This window comes from Herpailurus yagouaroundi, unplaced genomic scaffold (genome assembly GCF_014898765.1).
Source record: "Herpailurus yagouaroundi ecotype Mexico unplaced genomic scaffold, PumYag 203, whole genome shotgun sequence".
Taxonomy (NCBI): Eukaryota; Metazoa; Chordata; class Mammalia; order Carnivora; family Felidae; genus Herpailurus; species Herpailurus yagouaroundi.
The window spans coordinates 5836017-5848760 of record NW_024412434.1 but is presented as its reverse complement, the minus strand read 5'-3'; positions in this window follow the sequence as shown (position 1 = coordinate 5848760).

Genomic DNA, 12744 nt, shown 5'->3' with positions numbered 1-12744 from the left:
TCAACTTTCTCCACTTCCATCATCTTTGCATGCCCATTGAAAGCATGAACTCATAGATGAGCTACTTCTAGAATCATGGTTTCTTCTTTAGATGTTGTCTCTCTTTCTTCCCTCTTAGGTTCATTTGCGGTTGTAATGTAAACATTTGGTTTTGACTTCCCCTTTTGGGCCTTCTGGTCTTAGGATCTTGTGTCTTTGTTTTGAATCTTTCGACTTCACTTTCCCAAATCTTGGGCCCACTGGAGACTAGGACCCGTGAAGTGTGGTCCACCGGCCGAGTCTGGCCCAGATTAGACACAAGATTGGATTTGGCCAATGCCAAGTTTTGCTCAATTTGAGCTCCCTGTTTGCTCCCGTGTCTCCCTATCATCTTACACATCTGACTGCTTCCTGCATTTTAGCTCCCGGCGGCGTCTGCAGGCATTTGAGTTTGCAAGCCCTGCCTCAGGCTGTGACTGGGGTTCTTTTCCTCTGTAGTGATTTGCCTGATTCCCTGCCCCTGCTGCTGGCAGACTTCAGAGGCTGGAGCTCCCACCTGAAGCGGCTGCAGCCTTGGGCAGGGGAAGTTCAGGCAGCAACACACAAGGCACAAGCCCCCACCCCCAGTCAGGCCTGACTCCTCACTGCCCTGGAAACAAACTGCATCCAGGATCACGGGTGCATCGGCTCCTACCCGGCCCCTTTCTAGGAAGGTACTCACTTTCTTGGCATCCCACATCAAGTCAGTTTATCCTGGCAGTGCCCGTTCCCTTGCTCAACTTTGCCTCGTGCCTGCATCTCAGTCCTGGAACCCATCTAAGTGTCCCTGCCTGTCTGGGACTGTGGCCAGTCTTCCTCTCTCCAGTCCTCAGGGTCGGGATGGAGCCTGGCTCGTGGATGGGCCCCACTAACATCATTTCATAAGATGCTCCCTGAGGCCCTGACTGCTCTTCTCCTTCTTCCGACAACCTCTTCCTGGGACTTCCTGGTGATCCAACATTCCTCCAATTGTCAGCTCAGCCTCTCAGCCCCATCCCTTTTCCTGGAATGGCTTGCAAACCACATCCTGCTCTTGTCTATTACAAAATCGAAGATGACTGACCGCTTTTCTGCAAACTTCCCAAAATGTCTCCCTCATCAAATAATTATTTTTTGATGGTCACCATTCAGCTCTGAGCAATCATCTGCCTCACCGCATCGGCCCACTTCCAGAGCTAGACTCATGTGCAGAAAGAGCTGCTCTCTACAACAAGCTCCTCAAATGTTTCCAGGTTTCATCAACAAATGGTTGCGTGGCTTTTGGCACAATTTTGCTATGTCTGGAACTCTGATTCTTTGAAAATTGGTTCTAATGGTTATGCCGAACTTATTTTCCGGAACGTTCAATTAACTAACCGATTTCTACCAACCATGCCTTAACCATTGCCTGTTGGCAAATTCCTCTGTTATCTTCGGCAAAGAGTTTACAAATGAGAGTATCCCAAAAGGAAACCTCTGGCATTGTTTCCTGGATGGAAGGTAGAGCTAACATCTGGAGCAGTGTCACGTGCACACGGAACTCAGTAAACCTCGGATGATGATGCCAGCAAGCCAAGAGGGAAAGTTCTGTAGAAGGCCTGGCAAACGCACACATTTGCTCAGCCGTGAAATCACCTTTCTAGGGCCACGACTTCAAGTTTACATTTCGGAGAGGACCAGCGCTCTGTGCCAAGAGCAGTAAAACTGACAGAGTCCAAATGTGACATCTTTTAAGGTAAACCAGCCCTGAGTAGAGACCCTGCCCTCCTGGCCGCCGGCTGCTGCAGGACATCTTATTCACGGTGGAAGACGACAGTGCCTCAAAGACCGATAAAAAAAAGAGCACAAGTGGAGAGTTTTTCAGTGCCTTTAATCAAGGGTATTTTCATTTCCTTCTTTGTTATTACTGCCTTGCAGTAAATCTGCTTAGTGCTAAGCCCTCGAAATGACACAGCATGTTTGAGAGCAACGGGGTGATGGTGCTTGAGGAAAATCGAACATCAGGATGCCTCCAGCTCCTGGTCCGGTGCTTATGGGTCATTACTCAGCTTCTGGGCAGGGCGGCCGCGTCCACGGGAGCGCCCTGTTCGCTGCGGCACCAGTCAGGGAGGGAGGACGCACGACGAGGCGGTGAGGCCTGAGCTTCTGAGCCAAGCAGTTCGTCAGGCCCATCGGCCTGGTGGTGCACAAGGAAAGGGCCCAGGAAATTAGCGCTACAGAAAATATCACCACCGATTGGGGCTAATGCCAAACTGATTAGTTTTTCCTTGGCCCAGTCTGTGCCTCCTGCCCTGGGGCGAGCTTGCAAGGCCCAGAACTCTTTTAGTGCCTGGTTGCAAGGACATAAAAGAAAAAAGCAAAACAAAACAAGTAAATCAAAAAGCTTGGTCAGTGACACCGTACTCATCTTTTGAGGGTGGAGGAGGGTGAAGAGGGACTGGCGTCAGGGCCCTTCTCTGTCTTCAGAGTCCACTGAGTGGTCCCCTGGAATATGACAAAGTGCCCGGCCTCCTGGCAGCGATGCCTTCACTTGCTTCACCAGGAGACACGTGCCAAAGCTCCCTGTCTCTACTGTTTATGGAGACATATGTGTCGAGAAACATCCATAAGAATGTACTTAGCAGTACTGCTCAAAGTAGCAAAAAAATAATTAGAAACGGCACTAATAACCAACTGAGCCTTCCCGCCATGGACAGAAGGTGGGACAAGGGGATCCTTTCCCCCTTGAGATTCCAAACTGGACAGACTTGACCTTTCCTGCTTCAGTTTCTCCTGAAAGATGAGGAGAACAGCACTTGGGTCTCATGGTTGTGAAGATAAAAACAATGAATACTTATGAACGGAGATACAGGCTCAAAAAACGTTTACTAGTAGTAGTAGCTGTGGTAGAGCATAATTCTCACATCTCAGTCATTCCTACCTACCTCTGGGCTGCCCGTGAATTAAATCCAATGTGGAAAATTCACTGACACCCCGGGCTACTCAGGGATCACTACCTTTGATTCTCAAGGGCAGGTATTTAGATGGAAAAAAAAGCTAGGAAGGCATTTCCCCGGCAGAATAACATTGTAATCAGTTCCAAAGAAAAGAGAAAATGTAAGATGCCTGGGTGGCAAGCCCCGGAGTGTGTCACAATTTTACCTCATTTGAATGCACACATACACACATATAGCAGAGGAGACACCCAAGCCCAGAGCAAGCAAACATTTCATCTGTGGATGTGCTACAATCAAGATGTTAAATGAGATTTTTCTTTTTCAATCAGAGAATTTTCCAGAGACAAGCACTGAAACAATATTCAAAGCATTAGGTTGCATTTACCTAAGAGAACTTGTTTTCTTTGAACATCACCCATGGAGCACTGCAGAGAATAGGAGCTCATTGTAGCCCAGCTCATTTTTTTTTTTTTTTCCCTTGGGTGAGCTAGAATGCAGAGCCAATCGGTCCCTTGAAATGAGGACACCACCCAGAGAAAAAGCCTGTGACAGCTCCAAAGGAAAGGAGCGGGGGTTGGGGGGGGGGTGGGGACTAGTTCTGCGCTTCTCTGTCAAAGCAGGAAGAGCCTCTGGTTTGTCTACTTAGAGTCCATCAGGAAGGCAGGGGTGAGAATCTCAGACTCCACGTTCTTTTTTTTTAAACTTTTAAAAAAGGTTTATTTTGAGAGAGAGAGAGAGCGAGTACGAGTGTCAGAGGGGCAGAGAGAGAGAGACGGAGAATCCCAAGCAGGTTCTATGCTATCAGCGCAGGACCTGATGCCGATGCCAGGCTTGAACTCATGAACCGTGAGATCATGACCTGAGCTGAAATCAAGAGTCAGATGCTTAACCAACTGAGCCACCTGGGTGCCCCGAGACTCTACTTTCTAGAGAGAAAAACTTAAATAGCTTCAAAAGCTCCCACAAACTGTTGAATGGTTGGGGCAAGAATGTGCTTACTAGCAAGTCAGCCCCACAAGAAGAAGGTCTGGATGTACTGTGTTTGTAGGAACATCCCTGGTTACCTGAAGCCGTAGTTAGCACAAAATGAATGTCCACTATTTGTTGAAATGAATGTTTCACGTGGGGGTGGTGCTCTTTTTTTGTTTATCGAAGATTATATTTAAAAGAAGAGAGAAGACAAACTATATCTGAGAGACTATATTTGCCACACGTGATAAAGTTTTCTTATAAAGAACACATTAAAAATCTTCTATGAAGCACTACGAAAACAATAATAAAAAACAAACAAATCAATAGAAAACTGAGCAAAACATATGAACAGGCATTTCCCAAAGAAATATACATGGCCAATCAGCACATGAAATAATGCTCAATTTTCAAGAATCAGAGAAATGCAAATCAAGACTACAAAGGACATATTGTTTTTACCCATTCAAGTGGCAACAATCATTAAGTCTAATAATACCAAATGTTGAAGACTGTGCAGTTAAGGGATATCTTATACACTGAACCTTAGAACAGAAATTGGTACAACCACTTTGAACCCCATTTTGGCATTATTTTGTAAAGTTGAATATTTATACATTATACAATTCAGCGATTCCATCCACTCCTAGGTAGGACTTCCCCCGAACTCTTGCACATATATGTTGAGAAACATACCAGAATGTGCTTAGCAGCACTGCTCAAAGTAACAAAAAAATAATTAGAATCAACACTAATAACCATTGACAAGAGAACAGATAAATAAACTGTGGTACTTTCAAACAATAGGATATTACACAGCAGCAACAATAAATGATATACACAACAACATAATTAGTGTTTATAACAATGTTGAGTAAAGAACAAGTCTCAGAGCTACATATCCTTTTTATGAAGTTCACAACAGCTGGAACCTAACAGTATATTGTTCAGACGTACAAAAGTATTTGATAAAACTACAAACTGAATTTCAAGGCAAGGAGGGGAGCCTGAGTGTCTCAGGTGGTTAAGCGTCCTACTTCTGCTGAGGCCATGAACTCACAGTTTGTAGGTTCAAGCCCCGTGTCTGGCTCTGTGCCGAAAGCTCGGAGCCTGGAGCCTGCTACAGATTCTGTGTCTCTCTCTATCCCTGCCCCTCCCCCTGATCACACTCTGTTTCTCTCTCTCAAAAATAAGTAAACATTAAAAAAAAAGAAAACAGGGGCGCCTGGATGGCGCAGTCGGTTAAGTGTCCGACTTCAGCCAGGTCACGATCTCGCGGTCCGGGAGTTCGAGCCCCGCGTCAGGCTCTGGGCGGATGGCTCGGAGCCTGGAGCCTGTTTCCGATTCTGTGTCTCCCTCTCTCTCTGCCCCTCCCCCCGTTCATGCTCTGTCTCTCTCTGTCCCCCCAAAAATAAATAAACGTTGAAAACAAATTTAAAAAAAAGAAAACAAATTAAAAAATAAATACAATTCAAGGCAAGGATAAAAAATTCAGAATAGTGAATATAAGGAGTGGGGATTTAAGATTTGGCAGTGAATTCAGGGGTGTCCAGAAGAATAAACATTTTAAAAAAATATTTGAAAAGAATATCATTGACACAGGGGCACCTACCTGGATGGCTCAGTCGGTTAAGCCTCTGACTTTGTCTTAGATCATGATCTCACAGTTTGTGAGTGTGAGCCCCACATTGGATTCTCTGCTATTGGCACAGAGCCTGCTTCAGATCCTCTGTCTCCCTCTCTCTCTGTCCCTCCTCTACTCACGATCTCCCTCTCTCTCTAAAAAATAAATAAACATTAAAAAATTAAAAATAAAAGAATGCTATTAACATTAATTATGTCTTGTGCATTTCCATTTTAAAGAGCAGTATTATGAAATATTTATTTTTTCACTTTTCCTAACTGATTTCCTTCCAGACTTATAATCATAGACTAACTGTTTAGAAATAGATTCCTTGCAAAAGAGAATATTCCAATTCTGGAAAATAACTATCTAGGATGTATTGTTTTATCTTGCTTGACTTATGAATGCTGTTATTGATCGCTAAATGGAATTTCCAAACCAATGACTTTTATAAAAATATGATATACTGTGGAAAGAAGTGGGAAATAAAGAGAAGAGGGAAGGAAAGGAAAGACAATTTACAGAACAAACTTGGACAGTAACTTTTATGGTCTTCATCCAGCCCTATAAATCAGCAAATCATTTTCCCACAGGCCAGACCGTCACAGTAGAATTTGGATTCATTCTGCTCATTTTGGAGATGGTTACAAGTGCTCGGACTGGTGCCATGTTATGCATTTGGAAGAATGATTGCATTAAAAAACCCATTCCAAGCTTCCCACTGTTCCAACAATGGAAAGAGTGAAGAATGTTTGGACTGATTTAAAATGTGAAGATGTAATTCCAATATCATTGAGGCTTTCTCCCACTCAGACATCTCCCAACTAAGTCTCGGTCACATGCTTAATTAAGTTCTGATGTCAGGTAAGAAAGAATCATATCTTCCAACAGTAATTTGTAACACTGTTCACATAACTAAGCAGTGATCACATTAGAGCACTATTGAAACACTAGGCTTAGCACTTACCGGAAAATAATCAACCTCTGTAGAGTAGATTCTGAGGCTTTTGTTTCCAGAGGTCTGGCTGATAAGTACCCTGAATGACTCTCCTGACTAAAACTAGAATACCGGATTAAATGTTGAAACCTTCCCCAACCCCCACTAATTTAAACACATTACTGAGCAGGCACTAAATTGTTTTCATTTTAATTTCAGTGTAGTTAATATACAGTGTTAGTTTCAGTGATTCAATAATTCTATACATTACTCAATGCTCATCAAGGTAAGTGTACTCTTAATCTCCTTTGTCTATTTCACCCACCAGCCTCTCCTCTGGTAACCATTTGTTTGTTCTCTATAGTTGAGTCTGTTTTTTGGTTTGTCTCTTTTTTTCCCTTTATTCATTTGTTTTGTTTCTTAAATTCCACGTATGAGTAAAATCATACGGTATTTGTCTTTCTCTGACTGACTTACTTTGCTTAGCATTATACTCTTCAGCTCTATCCATGTTGTTGCAAATGGCAAGATTTCACTCTTTTCTATGGCTGAAAAGAATATATATAGGCCACGTCTTCTTTATCCATTAATCTATTTTTTTTAACATTTATTTATTATCGAAAAACAGAGAGAGCATGAGCATGGGAAGAGCAGAGAGAAGGGGAGACACAGAATCTGAAGCAGGCTCCAGGCTCTGAGCTGTCAGCACAGAGCCTGACGTGGGGCTCAAACTCACAGACCACGAGATCATGACCTGAGCCAAAGTTGGATGCCTAATGACTGAGCTACCCAGGCGCCCCTATCCACTAATCTATTGATGGACACTTGGTCTGTTTCCTTAGTTTGGCTATTGTAAATAATGTTTCAGTAAACATAGGGATGCATGTATCCCTTTGAGTGAGTGTTTTTTATATTCTTTGGGTAGATATCCAGTAGTATGATTACTGGATTATAGGGTAGTTCTATTTTTAACTTTTTGAGGAACTTCCATACTGTCTTCCAAAGTGGCTGCACCAGTTTGTGTTAAATTAAGAGATGTGCAGAGCCCCAGAGGAAGAGAAGATGGGCATCCTGGGACAGAGGCTAATGCCCATCCGATTTATTCCCTGAGGTATGTGGCCACCCCGGAGATGCTGAGTTTCTGCCTTGAAAATTGCATAGGGTTCAGAAGACAGAAGACAAAGCATAAGTCTGCCCAAGGGGAAATTTAATAGGAGAGCCCTAGTCACCTGGAATCCTCTAGTCTGCAGTCCTAAGTAAGCATGAACGGGAAGGAAACCCTGATATTCAGAAGGGGACGGAAAGGAAACCTGTCTCCACTTTGAATTGGATGTGGGGAAAAATAAACCCTCCTCTGCCCTCTGAGAATATGTAACCACTTGGACTTAAATATAAAACCAATCCCAAAGTTATTAAGTCTAGATTTCTCTTCTTTAAGAGTGAAAACTGTTAAATAGCAGAGTTTTGCAACCAAAAGGTGGATCATGCTGGCCAAAGTAGATCAAGGAAAAACATCAGAGTCTAAAAGGCAACTTTATAACTGTTAGTTGCTCCTCAAAACTCAAAATGTAATAAAAGACATGGCAGGGGGAATATAGTGAAAGGTCTTATAATAGTGTTGTATGATGACAGATGGTAGCTATGCTTGTGGTGAGCACAGCATAACCTATAGACTTGTGGAATCACTGTGTTGTCCATCTGAAACTAAATACCATTGTGTGTCAGCTAGACTTCAATTTTTAAAAAAAAAACCAAAAAATTCAAAATGGGGCTTAATAGTACCCGAGTTCAAAGATTATCCGAATGTTGATTTGCAAATATGAACTCCAAGTCTCATATTTCTCTCTAAAATTGCCTATTAGTAGAGGAAAAGATGGAGAGAAGGAGACAGGTAGGGAGGAAGGAAGTAGGAGAGGGAAGGAGAGAAAGAGGAAGAGGGAGAAGGAGAGGAGAGAGGGAGAGAGAGCAAGAGAGGGAGATCTACAAGTAGATGTTCTTCAAATGTTCATGACCTTTAACTTTATCATGTGTGTGGTTCCAGGTGGTTTCTAAAACAGAGAGAGGCAATGACTGCTGAAAAATACAGGGCAACTGGCCCGTCTCATAATGTGGCATTAAGTTGAAAAACAAGGGAGGTGGGGTTAAGCAATTCAGGTTTTGAGCAGCCTGAAGATGAAAAAGGTGGGCAGAAATCGGGTCAGGGGAGGAGGGGCGTGGTCCCTTTTGCATCCATCTCATGCCTGGAATGCCTTCCCCAACAGGAAGCCAAACTTAGAGACACCCTGTGAATTTGAACCCCGGTTCTGCCCTTTATTAGCTAGGGGGGGCTGCTGTACCTCTCTGTGTCTCAGTTTTGCCATTTGTCAATTTCTCATATGTAAATGTTTGATAAGGTAGCACCTATATCATCTGGATTTTTGTGGATTGAGAGAATAAATGCATATAAAACACTTAACACACTGCCAGGCACATTGTAAGCGCTCAGTAAAGATTAGCTATGTTAACTCTTTATACCCATTTTAGGAAATGTTTGGCATTCCCTTTGCTATTGTCTGAATGTTTGTGTCCCCTTCAGAATTCATAAGTTGAAATCCTAACCTCCAATGTGATGGTTTTAGGAGGTGGGTCCTTTCGGAAGTAATAAGTCATGAGGATAGAGCCCTCATGAATGGGATTAGTGCTCTTATAAGAGACTCCAGAGAGCTCCCTGACTCCTCCTACCATGGAAAGACAGAGTGAGAAGCTGGCAGTCTGTAATCTGGAAGAGGTCCTCACCAGATCCCAACCATGCTGGCCCCCTGATCTTGGACTTCCAGCCACCAGGAGAGAAAAATAAATTTCTGTTGTTTGCAAGCCACCCAGTCTGTGGTATTTTGTTATAGCAGCTCAAACAGACTAAGACGCCCTTTGAAACCAACTCCATCTTTCCATAGCCTTCTGTGCTGGACTAGCACACAACCTGTTTGCAGTGATAATATTTCACGCTCCGTCAGCCTTTCCCTGCCTGTGGACCAAGTCCCTAACTATTGGGTATATGTAATGATTATTCTTTCAGATTCCCTCCCCAGAACCTGTCAGTCCTCAATTACAATTACCAAGGAAGCAGTATGCGATAACAAAAAGGAAAGGAAAGCAGATACAAGCCAAACACTTCCAGGCTGCAACATAATCCACACCATTAAGCGCTCCCGGTAAGTGAGCGTCTCAAGAAGTCCAGAAGGTAAAAGTCCAGAAGAGAGAGATCCTCCTTCTTATGCTGTATATACCAGTGATCTAAAGCTCATAGTTTAAATAATCATCTAAATTTAGAAAAGATGCCCCATGTATGGCACCTTTGGGGTAAATACCTGCCAAGCATGCACTTTTATGGCTGCCTGAGAAACTCTTGAAAATCAGTCTATGCACATATCTGGCACAATATTGACTTGTACTATACAAAGAATAACACCATAAGTAAAAGTAGCCTGGGAAAATGTCAATAATATATTCATGCTATCAATGATCAGCACATCTCATTGCTTTTGTTTAGGAGGCCAAAACTGGAAATTTTTTGCATTAATAAAAGCAGAAGAGTAACCATAGAAACATAGCAGTTATCAATTTCCATGGTAAAGAAAGCAACTCCTTCCATGGGATGCTTCGAGGTGCTCTAGGAAGCATTTCTGCCTGAAGATCTCTCTCCTAAGGGTCTGAACTATTTAAAGAAATGGGAATTCTCTAAAAATAATAGGCAACCTGTTTAATAACAATGGCAAATTTTGATTAAAAGTAAAAATATACTTCCTATAAAGAAATGCAAAGATGTGATGGCAACAGACCAAACCATCCATAGCAGGAAGGGAGAGCAGCAAAGGACAAAGTCAAGGTTCAGACTGCAAGAAAAACGAAAAGCTGACGTGTATTGAAAGCCCGCTCTTTGCCAGGCACTTGTTACGTACTTCATTTCCTTTAATCCTCATGACTATCCTATAAGTATATACACTTACATATAAACACACGCACATGTAGTATCTCATTCTAGTTGCTAAAGTAATATGCATTCAGGATAGAAAAGTTGAAAAAATACTGAAGAAGTACCTGCAAGAAAGTAAACATCACTCATCATAGCATCCAAAGAGTTTGGTGTGTTTCTCTCTTTCTCTTTGCTTATTGTTTTACGAAATCAAGATTACAAGAGATTCCTATTTATCTTGCACATCGTCCTCCATCATTGGCATTCTTAGGAGGTAAGCTCTAGGAGGCTACGGAGTTTTGTTTGTTCATTGTTTTGTCACCAGTGCCTGGCATATAGTAAACAATAAATGCTTGTTGCATGTGTAAATGTGATGGCTACATACTATTCAACATTCCTCTCTCATTTTAAAGATTTTGAATTTATTTGTATTTTTTTTTAAATTTTTTTCCCCAACGTTTATTTATTTTTAGGACAGAGAGAGACAGAGCATGAACGGGGGAGGGGCAGAGAGAGAGGGAGACACAGAATCGGAAACAGGCTCCAGGCTCCGAGCCATCAGCCCAGAGCCCGACGCGGGGCTCGAACTCACGGACCGCGAGATCGTGACCTGGCTGAAGTCGGACGCTTAACCGACAGCGCCTCCCAGGCGCCCCCTATTTGTATTTTGAATATATAAATCTCGGTTCAAATTCCTGATTTTTTTCCTGAAGGCCAACAGACACGACATGAAATTGCTAGGCTGAACGTTACAGACCTTTCTGAGTTCATTATCCTTATTGACAAATTTATTTCTAAAATATGTCAAGACACATCTGAAAGTCCCTATTTTGTTCCACCTTCATGGGCACTAAATGGCTTCTCTTTTTAAAAAAAAAAATTTAATGTTTATTTATTTTTGAGAGAGAGAGAGAGAGAGAGAGGGACAGTATGAACAGGGGAGGTCCCCAGAGAGAGGGAGACACAGAATCTGAAGCAGGCTCCAGGCTCGGAGCTGTCAGCACAGAACCTGATGTAGGGCTCCAACTCACAGACTGTAAGATCATGACCTGAGCTGAAGTCTGACGCCCAACCAACTGAGCCACCCAGTGCCCCTAAATAGCTTCTGTTTAAACATTTCTCTAAATTTTACAGACAAAACAACTTCTTAATGTATATTTTCATTATTAATAAGCACTAACATTAACATGTTATCAATATAGTAGACTGTTTTCCTTATTATTAAAAATATTTCCCCATTAGTTATCTTCCTTTAATACAAGTTAGGTTGGTTTTTTTTCAGTACTAAGACTTTCAACTTCATGTCGTTAAATATATCAATTATCGTCCTTGAGTTTTTGTTTTTGTTTTTGTTTTTGTTTTCATTGCTTCCAATGAAAAAGTGCTTGGAAACTTGTCCAACAAGAAATAAGAAAGAGTTCACTTTCATTTTTTTCTAGTTTTTCATGATTTCATTGTTACCTTTTATTTCATTCATACACGTGGAATTTATTTGGACTATGGCAAGAGACAAGTATATCTCAGCAAATAAAAATTTTCCTAGCATTATTTATTTAAAAAATCTTTCTCTTCTGCTTTGATTTGTGCTGTCCATTTTCTTCAGATGCCATCAGCTAGGGTTATTTTAGTTTCTCTATTTATCCTCATGCCCTGTCTAATGTTTTTTTTTTTTAATTAAAAACATTTTATTATAATATAGGCACATATTTTTAAAACTCAGATCATACAGAATTGTGTTAATAATGAAAAGGAACAGCCTTCCAGGGGCACCTGGGTGGCTCAATCGGTTAAGCCTCTAACTGTTGGTTTCAGCTCAGGTCATGATCTCACAGTTCATGAGTTTGATACCCACGTGGGGCTCTGTGCTGCCAGCGCGGAGTCTGCTCGGGCTTCTCTCTCTCCTTGTCTCTCTCTGCCCTTGCCCTGCTTGCTTACTTTCTCTCTCTGTCTCTCAAAATAAATAAATTAAAAAAAAAAAAAAAGGAACAGCCTTCCAATTTTCCCATTCCTGTGACAGTCTTACTTATCAGAGACAAACACTTTTCACCATTTCTGTTTTAATTTTCTCTGGTATTAACTCCATGTTGCTAAATAATAAAATATAGCCTTGGTTATTATCTATTGAATTTCTGCTAGGAATGATGAGGATTTAGCACATTTATACTATTTTATCTCCTTTCCCTCCCCTCTCAAATTTCATAGTTTTGTCATTGTTTTTATTTATTTTTTTCTTTTTTTCCACCTCCTCTCTTTTGGTTAGCTTTGTCAATTCAAACACTGCATCTAAACTACTTCCTGTTTCAACAAGTGTGTATTCTGATTTCTTGCT